This window comes from Ambystoma mexicanum, chromosome 13 (genome assembly GCF_040938575.1).
Source record: "Ambystoma mexicanum isolate Mex_15411 chromosome 13, UKY_AmexF1_1, whole genome shotgun sequence".
NCBI classification, from domain to species: Eukaryota; Metazoa; Chordata; class Amphibia; order Caudata; family Ambystomatidae; genus Ambystoma; species Ambystoma mexicanum.
In genome coordinates this window covers 690,454,575-690,472,918 of record NC_090938.1, presented here as the reverse complement: position 1 = coordinate 690,472,918, position 18,344 = coordinate 690,454,575, and the positions used below count along the sequence as shown (strand labels likewise).

Below are 18,344 nucleotides of genomic sequence, written 5' to 3'. Positions count from 1 at the left end.
CTAGCAGAGGGGCCCTGCACCTATCTGCTGCCTGCACCACTTCCCAGACTACCCATCAGCAGAGGGGCCCTGCACCTATCTGCTTCCTGCACCACTCCCTAGTCTACATCCCAGCAGAGGGGCCCTGCACCTATCTGCCACCTGCACCACTTCCCGGTCTACCTCTCAGCAGAGGGGCCCTGCACCTATCTGCTACCTGCACCACATCCTAGTATACCTCCCAGCAGAGGGGCCTTGCACCTATCGGCTTCCTGACCACTCCCTAGTCTACATCCCAGGAGAGGGGCCTAGTACCTATCTGCTACATGCACCACTTCCTAGTCTACCTCGCAGCAGAGGGGCCCTGCACCTACCTGCACCACTTCCTAGTCTACCTCCCAGCAGAGGGGCCCTGCACCTACCTGCACCTCTTCCTAGTCTACCTCCCAGCAGCGGGCCCTGCACCTACCTGCACCACTTCCTAGTCTACCTATCAGCAGAGGGGCCCTACACCTACCTGCACCTCTTCCTAGTCTACCTCCCAGCAGAGGGGCCCTGCACCTACCTGCACCTCTTCCTAGTCTACCTCCCAGCAGGGGGCCCTGCTCCTACCTGCACCACTTCCTAGTCTACCTAACAGCAGAGGGGCCCTGCACCTATCTGCTATCTGCCTCACTCCATAGTCTACCTCTCAGCAGAGGGGCCCTGCACCTATCTGCCACCTGCACCACTTCCTAGTCTACCTCTCAGCAGAGGGGCCCTGCACCTATCTGCTGCCTGCACCACTTCCTAGTCTAACTCCCAGCAGAGGGGCCCTGCACCTACCTGCACCTCTTCCTAGTCTACCTCCCAGCAGGGGGGCCCTGCACCTACCTGCACCACTTCCTAGTCTACCTATCAGCAGAGGGGCCCTGCACCTACCTGCACCTCTTCCTCGTCACCTCCCAGCAGAGGGGCCCTGCTCCTACCTGCACCACTTCCTAGTCTACCTAACAGCAGAGGGGCCCTGCACCTATCTGCTATCTGCCTCACTCCATAGTCTACCTCTCAGCAGAGGGGCCCTGCACCTATCTGCCACCTGCACCACTTCCTAGTCTACCTCTCAGCAGAGGGGCCCTGCACCTACCTGCTACCTGCACCACTTCCTAGTCTACCTCTCAGCAGAGGGCCCCTGTACCTATCTGCTACCTGCACCACTCCCTAGTCTACCTCCCAGCAGAGGGGCCCTGTACCTATCTGTTATCTGCACCACTCCCTAGTCTACCTCCCAGCAGAGGGGCCTGGCACCTATCTGCTATCTGCACCACATCCTAGAATACCTCCACACAGAGGGGCCCTGCACCTATCTGCTATCTGCACCACTTCCTACTCTACCCCCAGCAGAGGGGCCTAGCAGCTATCTGCTACCAGCACCACTTCCTAGTCTACCTCCCAGCAGAGGGGCCCAACACCTACCTTCACCACTTCCTAGTCTACCTCCCAGCAGAGGGGCCCTGCACCTACCTGCACCTCTTCCTAGTCTACCTCCCAGCAGCGGGCCCTGCACCTACCTGCACCACTTCCTAGTCTACCTATCAGCAGAGGGGCCCTACACCTACCTGCACCTCTTCCTAGTCTACCTCCCAGCAGAGGGGCCCTGCACCTACCTGCACCTCTTCCTAGTCTACCTCCCAGCAGGGGGCCCTGCTCCTACCTGCACCACTTCCTAGTCTACCTAACAGCAGAGGGGCCCTGCACCTATCTGCTATCTGCCTCACTCCATAGTCTACCTCTCAGCAGATGGGCCCTGCACCTATCTGCCACCTGCACCACTTCCTAGTCTACCTCTCAGCAGAGGGGCCCTGCACCTATCTGCTGCCTGCACCACTTCCTAGTCTAACTCCCAGCAGAGGGGCCCTGCACCTACCTGCACCTCTTCCTAGTCTACCTCCCAGCAGGGGGGCCCTGCACCTACCTGCACCACTTCCTAGTCTACCTATCAGCAGAGGGGCCCTGCACCTACCTGCACCTCTTCCTCGTCACCTCCCAGCAGAGGGGCCCTGCTCCTACCTGCACCACTTCCTAGTCTACCTAACAGCAGAGGGGCCCTGCACCTATCTGCTATCTGCCTCACTCCATAGTCTACCTCTCAGCAGAGGGGCCCTGCACCTATCTGCCACCTGCACCACTTCCTAGTCTACCTCTCAGCAGAGGGGCCCTGCACCTACCTGCTACCTGCACCACTTCCTAGTCTACCTCTCAGCAGAGGGCCCCTGTACCTATCTGCTACCTGCACCACTCCCTAGTCTACCTCCCAGCAGAGGGGCCCTGTACCTATCTGTTATCTGCACCACTCCCTAGTCTACCTCCCAGCAGAGGGGCCTGGCACCTATCTGCTATCTGCACCACATCCTAGTCTACCTCCGCACAGAGGGGCCCTGCACCTATCTGCTATCTGCACCACTTCCTACTCTACCCCCAGCAGAGGGGCCTAGCAGCTATCTGCTACCAGCACCACTTCCTAGTCTACCTCCCAGCAGAGGGGCCCAACACCTACCTTCACCACTTCCTAGTCTACCTCCCAGCAGAGGGGCCCTGCACCTGCCCGCACCACTTCCTTGTCTACCTCTCAGCAGAGGGGCCCTGTACCTATCTGCTATCTGCACCACTCCCTAGTCTACCTCCCAGCAGAGGGGCCCTGCACCTATCTGCTATCTGCAACACTCCCTAGTCTACCTCTCACAGAGGGGCCCTGCACCCATCTGCTACCTGCACCACTTCCTATTCTACCTCCCAGCAGAGGGGCCCTGCACCTACCTGCACCACTTCCTAGTCTACTTCCCAGCAGAGGGGCCCTGCACCTACCTGCACCACTTCCTAGTCTACCTATCAGCAGAGGGGCCTAGCACCTCCCTGCTACCTGCACCACTTCCTAGTCTACCTCCTAGCAGAGGGGGCCTGCACCTATCTGCTGCCTGCACCACTTCCTAGTCTACCTATCAGCAGAGAGGCCCTGCACCTATCTGCTGCCTGCACCACTTCCTAGTCTACCTATCAGCAGAGGGGCCCTGCACCTATCTGCTATCTGCACCACTCCCTAGTCTACCTCCCAGCAGAGGGGCCCTGCACCTATCTGCCACCTGCACCACTTCCTAGTCTACCTCTCAGCAGAGGGGCCCTGCACCTATCTGCTGGCTGCACCACTTCCTAGTCTACCTCCCAGCAGAGGGGCCCTGCACCTCTTCCTAGTCTACCTCCCAGCAGAGGAGCCCTGTACCTATCTGCTATCTGCACCACTCCCTAGTCTACCTCCGAGCAGAGGGGCCTAGCATCTATCTGCTATCTGCACCACATCCTAGTCTACCTCCCCACAGGGGGGCCCTGCACCTATCTGCTACCTGCACCACTTCCTAGTCTACCCCCAGCAGAGGGGCCTAGCAGCTATCTGTTACCAGCACCCCTTCCTAGTCTACCTCCCAGCAGAGGGGCCCAACACCTACCTTCACCACTTCCTAGTCTACCTCCCAGCAGAGGGGCCCTACACCTGCCTGCACCACTTCCTTGTCTACCTCTCAGCAGAGGGGCCCTGTACCTATCTGCTACCTGCACCACTCCCTAGTGTACTTCCCAGCAGAGGGGCCCTGCACCTATCTGCTATCTGCAACACCCCCTAGTCTACCTCTCACAGAGGGGCCCTGCACCCATCTGCTACCTGCACCACTTCATATTCTACCTCCCAGCAGAGGGGCCCTGCACCACTTCCTAGTCTACTTCCCAGCAGAGGGGCCCTGCACCTACCTGCACCACTTCCTAGTCTACCTATCAGCAGAGGAGCCTAGCACCTCTCTGCTACCTGCACCACTTCCTAGTCTACCTCCTAGCAGAGGGGCCCTGCACCTATCTGCTGCCTGCACCACTTACTAGTCTACCTATCAGCAGAGGGGCCCTGCACCTATCTGCTATCTGCACCACTCCCTAGTCTACCTCCCAGCAGAGGGGCCCTGCACCCATCTGCTACCTGCACCACTTCCTATTCTACCTCCCAGCAGAGGGGCCCTGCACCTACCTGCACCACTTCCTAGTCTACCTCCCAGCCGAGGGGCCCTGCACCTACCTGTACCACTTCCTAGTCTACCTATCAGCAGAGGGCCCTAGCACCTCTCTGCTACCTGCACCACTTCCTAGTCTACCTCCTAGCAGAGGGGCCCTGCACCTATCTGCTGCCTGCACCACTTCCCAGACTACCCATCAGCAGAGGGGCCCTGCACCTATCTGCTTCCTGCACCACTCCCTAGTCTACATCCCAGCAGAGGGGCCCTGCACCTATCTGCCACCTGCACCACTTCCCGGTCTACCTCTCAGCAGAGGGGCCCTGCACCTATCTGCTACCTGCACCACATCCTAGTATACCTCCCAGCAGAGGGGCCTTGCACCTATCGGCTTCCTGACCACTCCCTAGTCTACATCCCAGGAGAGGGGCCTAGTACCTATCTGCTACATGCACCACTTCCTAGTCTACCTCGCAGCAGAGGGGCCCTGCACCTACCTGCACCACTTCCTAGTCTACCTCCCAGCAGAGGGGCCCTGCACCTACCTGCACCTCTTCCTAGTCTACCTCCCAGCAGCGGGCCCTGCACCTACCTGCACCACTTCCTAGTCTACCTATCAGCAGAGGGGCCCTACACCTACCTGCACCTCTTCCTAGTCTACCTCCCAGCAGAGGGGCCCTGCACCTACCTGCACCTCTTCCTAGTCTACCTCCCAGCAGGGGGCCCTGCTCCTACCTGCACCACTTCCTAGTCTACCTAACAGCAGAGGGGCCCTGCACCTATCTGCTATCTGCCTCACTCCATAGTCTACCTCTCAGCAGAGGGGCCCTGCACCTATCTGCTTCCTGCACCACTCCCTAGTCTACATCCCAGCAGAGGGGCCCTGCACCTATCTGCCACCTGCACCACTTCCCGGTCTACCTCTCAGCAGAGGGGCCCTGCACCTATCTGCTACCTGCACCACATCCTAGTATACCTCCCAGCAGAGGGGCCTTGCACCTATCGGCTTCCTGACCACTCCCTAGTCTACATCCCAGGAGAGGGGCCTAGTACCTATCTGCTACATGCACCACTTCCTAGTCTACCTCGCAGCAGAGGGGCCCTGCACCTACCTGCACTTCTTCCTAGTCTACCTCCCAGCAGGGGGGCCCTGCACCTACCTGCACCACTTCCTAGTCTACCTATCAGCAGAGGGGCCCTGCACCTACCTGCACCTCTTCCTCGTCACCTCCCAGCAGAGGGGCCCTGCTCCTACCTGCACCACTTCCTAGTCTACCTAACAGCAGAGGGGCCCTGCACCTATCTGCTATCTGCCTCACTCCATAGTCTACCTCTCAGCAGAGGGGCCCTGCACCTATCTGCCACCTGCACCACTTCCTAGTCTACCTCTCAGCAGAGGGGCCCTGCACCTACCTGCTACCTGCACCACTTCTTAGTCTACCTCTCAGCAGAGGGCCCCTGTACCTATCTGCTACCTGCACCACTCCCTAGTCTACCTCCCAGCAGAGGGGCCCTGTACCTATCTGTTATCTGCACCACTCCCTAGTCTACCTCCCAGCAGAGGGGCCTGGCACCTATCTGCTATCTGCACCACATCCTAGTCTACCTCCGCACAGAGGGGCCCTGCACCTATCTGCTATCTGCACCACTTCCTACTCTACCCCCAGCAGAGGGGCCTAGCAGCTATCTGCTACCAGCACCACTTCCTAGTCTACCTCCCAGCAGAGGGGCCCAACACCTACCTTCACCACTTCCTAGTCTACCTCCCAGCAGAGGGGCCCTGCACCTACCTGCACCTCTTCCTAGTCTACCTCCCAGCAGCGGGCCCTGCACCTACCTGCACCACTTCCTAGTCTACCTATCAGCAGAGGGGCCCTACACCTACCTGCACCTCTTCCTAGTCTACCTCCCAGCAGAGGGGCCCTGCACCTACCTGCACCTCTTCCTAGTCTACCTCCCAGCAGGGGGCCCTGCTCCTACCTGCACCACTTCCTAGTCTACCTAACAGCAGAGGGGCCCTGCACCTATCTGCTATCTGCCTCACTCCATAGTCTACCTCTCAGCAGAGGGGCCCTGCACCTATCTGCCACCTGCACCACTTCCTAGTCTACCTCTCAGCAGAGGGGCCCTGCACCTATCTGCTGCCTGCACCACTTCCTAGTCTAACTCCCAGCAGAGGGGCCCTGCACCTACCTGCACCTCTTCCTAGTCTACCTCCCAGCAGGGGGGCCCTGCACCTACCTGCACCACTTCCTAGTCTACCTATCAGCAGAGGGGCCCTGCACCTACCTGCACCTCTTCCTCGTCACCTCCCAGCAGAGGGGCCCTGCTCCTACCTGCACCACTTCCTAGTCTACCTCTCAGCAGAGGGGCCCTGCACCTATCTGCCACATGCACCACTTCCTAGTCTACCTCTCAGCAGAGGGGCCCTGCACCTACCTGCTACCTGCACCACTTCCTAGTCTACCTCTCAGCAGAGGGCCCCTGTACCTATCTGCTACCTGCACCACTCCCTAGTCTACCTCCCAGCAGAGGGGCCCTGTACCTATCTGTTATCTGCACCACTCCCTAGTCTACCTCCCAGCAGAGGGGCCTGGCACCTATCTGCTATCTGCACCACATCCTAGTCTACCTCCGCACAGAGGGGCCCTGCACCTATCTGCTATCTGCACCACTTCCTACTCTACCCCCAGCAGAGGGGCCTAGCAGCTATCTGCTACCAGCACCACTTCCTAGTCTACCTCCCAGCAGAGGGGTCCAACACCTACCTTCACCACTTCCTAGTCTACCTCCCAGCAGAGGGGCCCTGCACCTGCCCGCACCACTTCCTTGTCTACCTCTCAGCAGAGGGGCCCTGTACCTATCTGCTATCTGCACCACTCCCTAGTCTACCTCCCAGCAGAGGGGCCCTGCACCTATCTGCTATCTGCAACACTCCCTAGTCTACCTCTCACAGAGGGGCCCTGCACCCATCTGCTACCTGCACCACTTCCTATTCTACCTCCCAGCAGAGGGGCCCTGCACCTACCTGCACCACTTCCTAGTCTACTTCCCAGCAGAGGGGCCCTGCACCTACCTGCACCACTTCCTAGTCTACCTATCAGCAGAGGGGCCTAGCACCTCCCTGCTACCTGCACCACTTCCTAGTCTACCTCCTAGCAGAGGGGCCCTGCACCTATCTGCTGCCTGCACCACTTCCTAGTCTACCTATCAGCAGAGAGGCCCTGCACCTATCTGCTGCCTGCACCACTTCCTAGTCTACCTATCAGCAGAGGGGCCCTGCACCTATCTGCTATCTGCACCACTCCCTAGTCTACCTCCCAGCAGAGGGGCCCTGCACCCATCTGCTACCTGCACCACTTCCTATTCTACCTCCCAGCAGAGGGGCCCTGCACCTACCTGCACCACTTCCTAGTCTACCTCCCAGCCGAGGGGCCCTGCACCTACCTGTACCACGTCCTAGTCTACCTATCAGCAGAGGGCCCTAGCACCTCTCTGCTACCTGCACCACTTCCTAGTCTACCTCCTAGCAGAAGGGCCCTGCACCTATCTGCTGCCTGCACCACATCCCAGTCTACCTAGCAGCAGAGGGGCCCTGCACCTATCTGCTACCTGCACCACTCCCTAGTCTACATCCCAGCAGAGGGGCCCTGCACCTATCTGCCACCTGCATCACTTCCTGGTCTACCTCTCAGCAGAGGTACCCTGCACCTATCTGCTACCTGCACCACATCCTAGTATACCTCCCAGCAGAGGGGCCCTGCACCTGTCGGCTTCCTGGCCACTCCCTAGTCTACATCCCAGCAGAGGGGCCTAGTACCTATCTGCTACATGCACCACTTCCTAGTCTACCTCCCAGCAGAGGGGCCCTGCACCTACCTGCACCACTTCCTAGTCTACCTCCCAGCAGAGGGGCCCTGCACCTACCTGCACCTCTTCCTAGTCTACCTCCCAGCAGGGGGCCCTGCACCTACCTGCACCACTTCCTAGTCTACCTATCAGCAGAGGGGCCCTGCTCCTACCTGCACCACTTCCTAGTCTACCTAACAGCAGAGGGGCCCTGCACCTATCTGCTATCTGCCTCACTCCATAGTCTACCTCTCAGCAGAGGGGCCCTGCACCTATCTGCCACCTGCACCACTTCCTAGTCTACCTCTCAGCAGAGGGGCCCTGCACCTACCTGCACCACTTCCTAGTCTACCTCCCAGCAGAGGGGCCCTGTACCTATCTGCTATCTGCACCACTCCCTAGTCTACCTCCGAGCAGAGGGGCCTAGCACCTATCTGCTATCTGCACCACATCCTAGTCTACCTTCCCACAGATGGGCCCTGCACCTATCTGCTACCTGCACCACTTCCTAGTCTACCCCCAGCAGAGGGGCCTAGCAGCTATCTGCTACCAGCACCACTTCCTAGTCTACCTCCCAGCAGAGGGGCCCAACACCTACCTTCACCACTTCCTAGTCTACCCCCCAGCAGAGGGGCCCTGCACCTGCCCGCACCACTTCCTTGTCTACCTCTCAGCAGAGGGGCCCTGTACCTATCTGCTACCTGCACCACTCCCTAGTCTACCTCCCAGCAGAGGGACCCTGCAGCTATCTGCTATCTGCAACACTCCCTAGTCTACCTCTCACAGAGGAGCCCTGCACCCATCTGCTACCTGCACCACTTCCTATTCTACCTCCCAGCAGAGGGGCCCTGCACCTCCCTGCACCACTTCCTAGTCTACTTCCCAGCAGAGAATTGCCCTGCACCTAGTTGCACCACTTCATAGTCTACCTATCAGCAGAGGGGCCTAGCACCTCTCTGCTACCTGCACCACTTCCTAGTCTACCTCCTAGCAGAGGGGCCCTGCACCTATCTGCTGCCTGCACCACTTCCTAGTCTACCTATCAGCAGAGGGGCCCTGCACCTATCTGCTATCTGCACCACTCCCTAGTCTACCTCCCAGCAGAGGGGCCCTGCACCCATCTGCTACCTGCACCACTTCCTATTCTACCTCCCAGCAGAGGGGCCCTGCACCTACCTGCACCACTTCCTAGTCTACCTCCCAGCCGTGGGGCCCTGCACCTACCTGTACCACTTCCTAGTCTACCTATCAGCAGAGGGCCCTAGCACCTCTCTGCTACCTGCACCACTTCCTAGTATACCTCCTAGCAGAGGGGCCCTGCACCTATCTGCTGCCTGCACCACTTCCCAGTCTACCTATCAGCAGAGGGGTCCTGCACCTATCTGCTACCTGCACCACTCCCTAGTCTACATCCCAGCAGAGGGGCCCTGCACCGATCTGCCACCTGCACCACTTCCTGGTCTACCTCTCAGCAGAGGGGCCCTGCAACTATCTGCTACCTGCACCACATCCTAGTATACCTCCCAGCAGAGGGACCTTGCACCTATCGGCTTCCTGACCACTCTCTAGTCTACATCCCTGCAGAGGGGCCCTGTACCTATCTGCTACATCCACCACTTTCTAGTCTACCTCCCAGCAGAGGGGCCCTGCACCTACCTGCACCACTTCCTAGTCTACCTCCCAGCAGAGGGGCCCTGCACCTACCTGCACCTCTTCCTAGTCTACCTTCCAGCAGGGGGCCCTGGACCTACCTGCACCACTTCCTAATCTACCTATCAGCAGAGGGGCCCTGCACCTACCTGCACCTCATCCTAGTCTACCTCCCAGCAGATGGGCCCTGCACCTACCTGCACCTCTTCCTAGTCTACCTCCCAGCAGGGGGCCCTGCTCCTATCTGCACCACTTCCTAGTCTACCTAACAGCAGAGGGGTCCTGCACCTACCTGCACCTCTTCCTAGTCTACCTCCCAGCAGGGGGCCCTGCACCTACCTGCACCACTTCCTAGTCTACCTATCATCAGAGGGGTCTAGCACCTCTATGCTACCTGCACCACTTCCTAGTCTACCTCCTAGCAGAGGGGCCCTGCACCTATCTGCCACCTGCACCACTTCCTAGTCTACCTCTCAGCAGAGGGGCCCTGCACCTACCTGCTACCTGCACCACTTCCTAGTCTACCTCTCAGCAGAGGGCCCCTGTACCTATTTGCTACCTGCACCACTCCCTAGTCTACCTCCCAGCAGAGGGGCCCTGTACCTATCTGTTATCTGCACCACTCCCTAGTCTACCTCCCAGCAGAGGGGCCTGGCACCTATCTGCTATCTGCACCACATCCTAGTCTACCTCCGCACAGAGGGGCCCTGCACCTATCTGCTATCTGCACCACTTCCTACTCTACCCCCAGCAGAGGGGCCTAGCAGCTATCTGCTACCAGCACCACTTCCTAGTCTACCTCCCAGCAGAGGGGCCCAACACCTACCTTCACCACTTCCTAGTCTACCTCCCAGCAGAGGGGGCCTGCACCTACCTGCACCTCTTCCTAGTCTACCTCCCAGCAGCGGGCCCTGCACCTACCTGCACCACTTCCTAGTCTACCTATCAGCAGAGGGGCCCTACACCTACCTGCACCTCTTCCTAGTCTACCTCCCAGCAGAGGGGCCCTGCACCTACCTGCACCTCTTCCTAGTCTACCTCCCAGCAGGGGGCCCTGCTCCTACCTGCACCACTTCCTAGTCTACCTAACAGCAGAGGGGCCCTGCACCTATCTGCTATCTGCCTCACTCCATAGTCTACCTCTCAGCAGAGGGGCCCTGCACCTATCTGCCACCTGCACCACTTCCTAGTCTACCTCTCAGCAGAGGGGCCCTGCACCTATCTGCTGCCTGCACCACTTCCTAGTCTAACTCCCAGCAGAGGGGCCCTGCACCTACCTGCACCTCTTCCTAGTCTACCTCCCAGCAGGGGGGCCCTGCACCTACCTGCACCACTTCCTAGTCTACCTATCAGCAGAGGGGCCCTGCACCTACCTGCACCTCTTCCTCGTCACCTCCCAGCAGAGGGGCCCTGCTCCTACCTGCACCACTTCCTAGTCTACCTAACAGCAGAGGGGCCCTGCACCTATCTGCTATCTGCCTCACTCCATAGTCTACCTCTCAGCAGAGGGGCCCTGCACCTATCTGCCACCTGCACCACTTCCTAGTCTACCTCTCAGCAGAGGGGCCCTGCACCTACCTGCTACCTGCACCACTTCCTAGTCTACCTCTCAGCAGAGGGCCCCTGTACCTATCTGCTACCTGCACCACTCCCTAGTCTACCTCCCAGCAGAGGGGCCCTGTACCTATCTGTTATCTGCACCACTCCCTAGTCTACCTCCCAGCAGAGGGGCCTGGCACCTATCTGCTATCTGCACCACATCCTAGTCTACCTCCGCACAGAGGGGCCCTGCACCTATCTGCTATCTGCACCACTTCCTACTCTACCCCCAGCAGAGGGGCCTAGCAGCTATCTGCTACCAGCACCACTTCCTAGTCTACCTCCCAGCAGAGGGGCCCAACACCTACCTTCACCACTTCCTAGTCTACCTCCCAGCAGAGGGGCCCTGCACCTGCCCGCACCACTTCCTTGTCTACCTCTCAGCAGAGGGGCCCTGTACCTATCTGCTATCTGCACCACTCCCTAGTCTACCTCCCAGCAGAGGGGCCCTGCACCTATCTGCTATCTGCAACACTCCCTAGTCTACCTCTCACAGAGGGGCCCTGCACCCATCTGCTACCTGCACCACTTCCTATTCTACCTCCCAGCAGAGGGGCCCTGCACCTACCTGCACCACTTCCTAGTCTACTTCCCAGCAGAGGGGCCCTGCACCTACCTGCACCACTTCCTAGTCTACCTATCAGCAGAGGGGCCTAGCATCTCCCTGCTACCTGCACCACTTCCTAGTCTACCTCCTAGCAGAGGGGCCCTGCACCTATCTGCTGCCTGCACCACTTCCTAGTCTACCTATCAGCAGAGAGGCCCTGCACCTATCTGCTGCCTGCACCACTTCCTAGTCTACCTATCAGCAGAGGGGCCCTGCACCTATCTGCTATCTGCACCACTCCCTAGTCTACCTCCCAGCAGAGGGGCCCTGCACCCATCTGCTACCTGCACCACTTCCTATTCTACCTCCCAGCAGAGGGGCCCTGCACCTACCTGCACCACTTCCTAGTCTACCTCCCAGCCGAGGGGCCCTGCACCTACCTGTACCACGTCCTAGTCTACCTATCAGCAGAGGGCCCTAGCACCTCTCTGCTACCTGCACCACTTCCTAGTCTACCTCCTAGCAGAAGGGCCCTGCACCTATCTGCTGCCTGCACCACATCCCAGTCTACCTAGCAGCAGAGGGGCCCTGCACCTATCTGCTACCTGCACCACTCCCTAGTCTACATCCCAGCAGAGGGGCCCTGCACCTATCTGCCACCTGCATCACTTCCTGGTCTACCTCTCAGCAGAGGTGCCCTGCACCTATCTGCTACCTGCACCACATCCTAGTATACCTCCCAGCAGAGGGGCCCTACACCTGTCGGCTTCCTGGCCACTCCCTAGTCTACATCCCAGCAGAGGGGCCTAGTACCTATCTGCTACATGCACCACTTCCTAGTCTACCTCCCAGCAGAGGGGCCCTGCACCTACCTGCACCACTTCCTAGTCTACCTCCCAGCAGAGGGGCCCTGCACCTACCTGCACCTCTTCCTAGTCTACCTCCCAGCAGGGGGCCCTGCACCTACCTGCACCACTTCCTAGTCTACCTATCAGCAGAGGGGCCCTGCTCCTACCTGCACCACTTCCTAGTCTACCTAACAGCAGAGGGGCCCTGCACCTATCTGCTATCTGCCTCACTCCATAGTCTACCTCTCAGCAGAGGGGCCCTGCACCTATCTGCCACCTGCACCACTTCCTAGTCTACCTCTCAGCAGAGGGGCCCTGCACCTACCTGCACCACTTCCTAGTCTACCTCTCAGCAGAGGGCCCCTCTACCTATCTGCTACCTGCATCACTCTCTAGTCTACCTCCCAGCAGAGGGGCCCTGTACCTATCTGCTATCTGCACCACTCCCTAGTCTACCTCCGAGCAGAGGGGCCTAGCACCTATCTGCTATCTGCACCACATCCTAGTCTACCTTCCCACAGATGGGCCCTGCACCTATCTGCTACCTGCACCACTTCCTAGTCTACCCCCAGCAGAGGGGCCTAGCAGCTATCTGCTACCAGCACCACTTCCTAGTCTACCTCCCAGCAGAGGGGCCCAACACCTACCTTCACCACTTCCTAGTCTACCCCCCAGCAGAGGGGCCCTGCACCTGCCCGCACCACTTCCTTGTCTACCTCTCAGCAGAGGGGCCCTGTACCTATCTGCTACCTGCACCACTCCCTAGTCTACCTCCCAGCAGAGGGACCCTGCAGCTATCTGCTATCTGCAACACTCCCTAGTCTACCTCTCACAGAGGAGCCCTGCACCCATCTGCTACCTGCACCACTTCCTATTCTACCTCCCAGCAGAGGGGCCCTGCACCTCCCTGCACCACTTCCTAGTCTACTTCCCAGCAGAGAATTGCCCTGCACCTAGTTGCACCACTTCGTAGTCTACCTATCAGCAGAGGGGCCTAGCACCTCTCTGCTACCTGCACCACTTCCTAGTCTACCTCCTAGCAGAGGGGCCCTGCACCTATCTGCTGCCTGCACCACTTCCTAGTCTACCTATCAGCAGAGGGGCCCTGCACCTATCTGCTATCCGCACCACTCCCTAGTCTACCTCCCAGCAGAGGGGCCCTGCACCCATCTGCTACCTGCACCACTTCCTATTCTACCTCCCAGCAGAGGGGCCCTGCACCTACCTGCACCACTTCCTAGTCTACCTCCCAGCCGAGGGGCCCTGCACCTACCTGTACCACTTCCTAGTCTACCTATCAGCAGAGGGCCCTAGCACCTCTCTGCTACCTGCACCACTTCCTAGTATACCTCCTAGCAGAGGGGCCCTGCACCTATCTGCTGCCTGCACCACTTCCCAGTCTACCTATCAGCAGAGGGGTCCTGCACCTATCTGCTACCTGCACCACTCCCTAGTCTACATCCCAGCAGAGGGGCCCTGCACCGATCTGCCACCTGCACCACTTCCTGGTCTACCTCTCAGCAGAGGGGCCCTGCAACTATCTGCTACCTGCACCACATCCTAGTATACCTCCCAGCAGAGGGACCTTGCACCTATCGGCTTCCTGACCACTCTCTAGTCTACATCCCTGCAGAGGGGCCCTGTACCTATCTGCTACATCCACCACTTTCTAGTCTACCTCCCAGCAGAGGGGCCCTGCACCTACCTGCACCACTTCCTAGTCTACCTCCCAGCAGAGGGGCCCTGCACCTACCTGCACCTCTTCCTAGTCTACCTTCCAGCAGGGGGCCCTGGACCTACCTGCACCACTTCCTAGTCTACCTATCAGCAGAGGGGCCCTGCACCTACCTGCACCTCATCCTAGTCTACCTCCCAGCAGATGGGCCCTGCACCTACCTGCACCTCTTCCTAGTCTACCTCCCAGCAGGGGGCCCTGCTCCTATCTGCACCACTTCCTAGTCTACCTAACAGCAGAGGGGTCCTGCACCTACCTGCACCTCTTCCTAGTCTACCTCCCAGCAGGGGGCCCTGCACCTACCTGCACCACTTCCTAGTCTACCTATCATCAGAGGGGTCTAGCACCTCTATGCTACCTGCACCACTTCCTAGTCTACCTCCTAGCAGAGGGGCCCTGCACCTATCTGCTACCTGCACCACTTCCTAGTCTACCTATCAGCAGAGGGTCCCTGCACCTATCTGCTACCTGCACCACTTCCTAGTCTACATCCCAGCAGAAGGGCCCTGCACCTATCTGCTACCTGCACCACACCCTAGTCTACCTCCCAGCAGAGTAAATGTGATTTCAAGGAATTAAAAATCAGTATTCTCTTTCACAGGAGAGTAAAACATTTGTGACATCCAGTCATTGTGTGCAAAGTTACAACTGTATATGGAAATCATTATCAGGTGGTCCACATCCTGACAGAAAAGCAGGTTTCTCTCATAATTAACAGATCAAGCACAGTGTGCAGTAGCACAAGCACCCTCTTACAAATGGAACAGATGAGCACCAATGCTGAGCTTCCCCTGCATGCAAATAATAGGTAAAACAGCCATAAGCTGCTTAATGCTTCCCGCACACAGAACAGGTCAGCTGGAGCAGGAGCCGTTCAGGCTTCTCTCACACAGAGCTGGCCAATCAGGACAAGGGCAATGCAAACCTTCATCATGTAGCACAGGTGGCGTTAATCCATGCAAGGCAAAGCAAGGGTAGGAAATACACACACAGAACAGATAAGCAGTGGGTCTCTGCAGTAGAAACTCCCCTCACACACACACACGGTGCAACATATTCTTTAGGAGTGCACACGGCCTCATATAGAAAGGGTAAGCCATGGACCCAGTAGACATACAACTGGAATGTCGTGGGGCAAAATGAGCACTGATATGGTAACAGCAGTAGACGTTCCACTCGCACAGAGAGATGAAACTGCATGGGATGGAGCTGTGCAAGCACCCCCACACTGAACGGGTAGATGAAGAGCCCCAAACGCAAGCTAGACTCACAAAGAAAGGGAACAGCACAGGCCTCAGCCGTCCAAATTCCCATCACAACAAACTGGCCCAGCAGAGGCTACGCGATCCAAGCTCCCCGCACGCAGACTAGGGATGGCTTACTGGTAGTGGGAGCAGCACCACATAGAACAGGAACCATTAATTGCCTCTGCAGTGCAAGCTCCTCACAGATAGAACTAATATAGAAGCAATATAGTATTGTTAGTGACTAGTTCAAATAAGAAGGCTAGCTCTGCTTCAAAAATCAGAGAAACGTCACAGTAGGAAAGAAATACCATTTGGGGAAAACCTTCTCCCACACATTGATATGTATGAACACACCACATAGAGGCATCGTGTTGCATCATGCGCCAGTAAGATGGCTCAGCGGGTTGCGAGCTCTCTGCTCCGATCCCTGAGTAGGTTTGAATCCCAGCAAGGCCAACTCCGCCTTTCATCCTTCTGAGGTCGATAATCAAGTATCTATTTCAGTTGGGAGGCAATTGCTTGTAAATATGTTCTATGTACAGCGTTTGGGAGAAAGTCCTGTATAAATAACACATTGTTGATGATAAATGCATAAAATGCAGGTCTCCGAATATATTTTGGTTCGATGCAAGCAAGCATTCATTAAAAAACATCATTTGTTTGTTAAAAGGATGCTTACCAATTGTATTAAGTTTGTTTGTTTGTGTGTGTATTCATTTGGTTGGGTATGGGCAGTACAATGGAAGCAAATATATATATACATATACAAACACAGGTGTATACAAGGGACAGATGTCCAGTGGTATTTAGTTGTCATTAGTTCGCAGCCAGGTCTGCAAATTTCGCCTGAAGCTAGAGTAGGGTTGTTCCATTCTGATGTGGGTGGGCAGAGCATTCCAGGCAAGGGCAGCTTTGACCGGGAAGCTAGTTCCACCTGCTTTGGAGAGTCTAAATCTAGAAATTTCTAGGCAGAGGTGGTTGGCAGCTCTAGTGTGGTGTACTGGGGGTTTTCTGCTCAGTCTGGCACAGAGATAAGAAGGAGTGGCATTATTAAGACATTTGAAGGAGAGGGATGTCATTTTGAGAAGTATCCTGTCGCTAATTTTTAACCAATGCTGGTCTCTTCTATGGTTGGAAATATGTTCTCGTCGTGGTATATCCAGGGCAGCTCTCAACGCATTATTTTGTAGTGTTTGGATTTTATTGATGATACTTTTATTAGCACCGGCATATAAGGCATTACAATAGTCTAGTTTAGACATTATTAATGCGTTGGCAAGTGTGATGCAGCAGGGTTTGGATAGAAAGGGTCTACAGGCCCTAATTAATTTGCAAGTGTAGGCTGTACATGAGGCCATGGAGCTAACTTGTTTTTTTAGTGAGAGGGTGGAATCCAAGTAAAAACCTGGTGTTTTTACTTAGTGACTACTTTAATGACGTTGCCATCGATGGTAAAAGCAGCGTAGTTGGGGCTTAGTGTTTTGAGGTTGGAGTCAGAGCCCAGGATCAAGATCTCAGTTTTGTCGTCATTCAGGCAGAGTCCATGTGAGGCCATCCATGCCTGAATGATGAGGTATACCTTATTTACCAGAGCTGTGTCTTCACCAAAGTTGCCGAGAGGGGAATGAGGATCTGTGTGGCGTCAGCATAGTTAGTATATGTAATGCCCAATCGGTCTAGTTTATCAAAGAGAGGCTTGGTAAAGATGTTATACATTGTCAGTGAGACGCATGAGCCATCTTATTACTGCGGCGATCCTAAAATGCTCCAAAAACAAATATGCAGGCATTATGAAAAGCATCATTTCCATGAGCCTCTACAGGCCCAAAACACGGCAGAAGCGGAACAGAAAGAACCCATTCCCTGCGGGCTGTATAGGCCCAAAACACGGCAGAAGCGGAACAGAAAGGACCCATTCCCTGCGGGCTGTACAGGCCCAAAACACGGCAGAAGCGGAACAGAAAGGACCCATTCCCTGCGGGCTGTACAGGCCCAAAACACGGCAGAAGCGGAACAGAAAGGACCCATTCCCTGCGGGCTGTACAGGCCCAAAACACGGCAGAAGCGGAACAGAAAGGACCCATTCCCTGCGGGCTGTACAGGCCCAAAACACGGCAGAAGCGGAACAGAAAGGACCCATTCCCTGCGGGCTGTACAGGCCCAAAACACGGCAGAAGCGGAACAGAAAGAACCCATTCCCTGCGGGCTGTACAGGCCCAAAACACGGCAGAAGCGGAACAGAAAGAACCCATTCCCTGCGGGCTGTACAGGCCCAAAACACGGCAGAAGCGGAACAGAAAGGACCCATTCCCTGCGGGCTGTACAGGCCCAAAACACGGCAGAAGCGGAACAGAAAGGACCCATTCCCTGCAGGCTGTACAGGCCCAAAACACGGCAGAAGCGGAACAGAAAGGACCCATTCCCTGCGGGCTGTACAGGCCCAAAACACGGCAGAAGCGGAACAGAAAGGACCCATTCCCTGCGGGCTGTACAGGCCCAAAACACGGCAGAAGCGGAACAGAAAGGACCCATTCCCTGCGGGCTGTTTCTGACAGGCCCAAAACACGGCAGAAGCGGAACAGAAATGACCCATTCCCTGCGGGCTGTACAGGCCCAAAACACGGCAGAAGTGGAACAGAAAGGACTCATTCCCTGCGGGCTGTTTCTGACAGGCTCGGTGCACCACAGCTCAGGGGAAAATGGCTGAACTGCTCCTTCATGGCCTGCAATTTCATCCATGCCGAAAAGAATCAAAAGATGTGTTCTGGTTTCCGGCAAGTCACTTACCCTGTGTGCTGAACTCTGCACTCAACTGGTGCGTAAATGGTACGCATAGAAAGAGAAATTTGCCATATTTACACG

The 18,344-nt window shown here is 56.9% G+C and overlaps 1 protein-coding gene across 18 annotated transcripts in view; it reads right to left on the bottom strand.

The window, feature by feature from the left end:
• LOC138521720 (retinol dehydrogenase 8-like) overlaps nucleotides 1-18,344 on the bottom strand; it is an 88,670-nt gene that overhangs the window by 40,373 nt on the left and 29,953 nt on the right. The window lies entirely within an intron of this gene.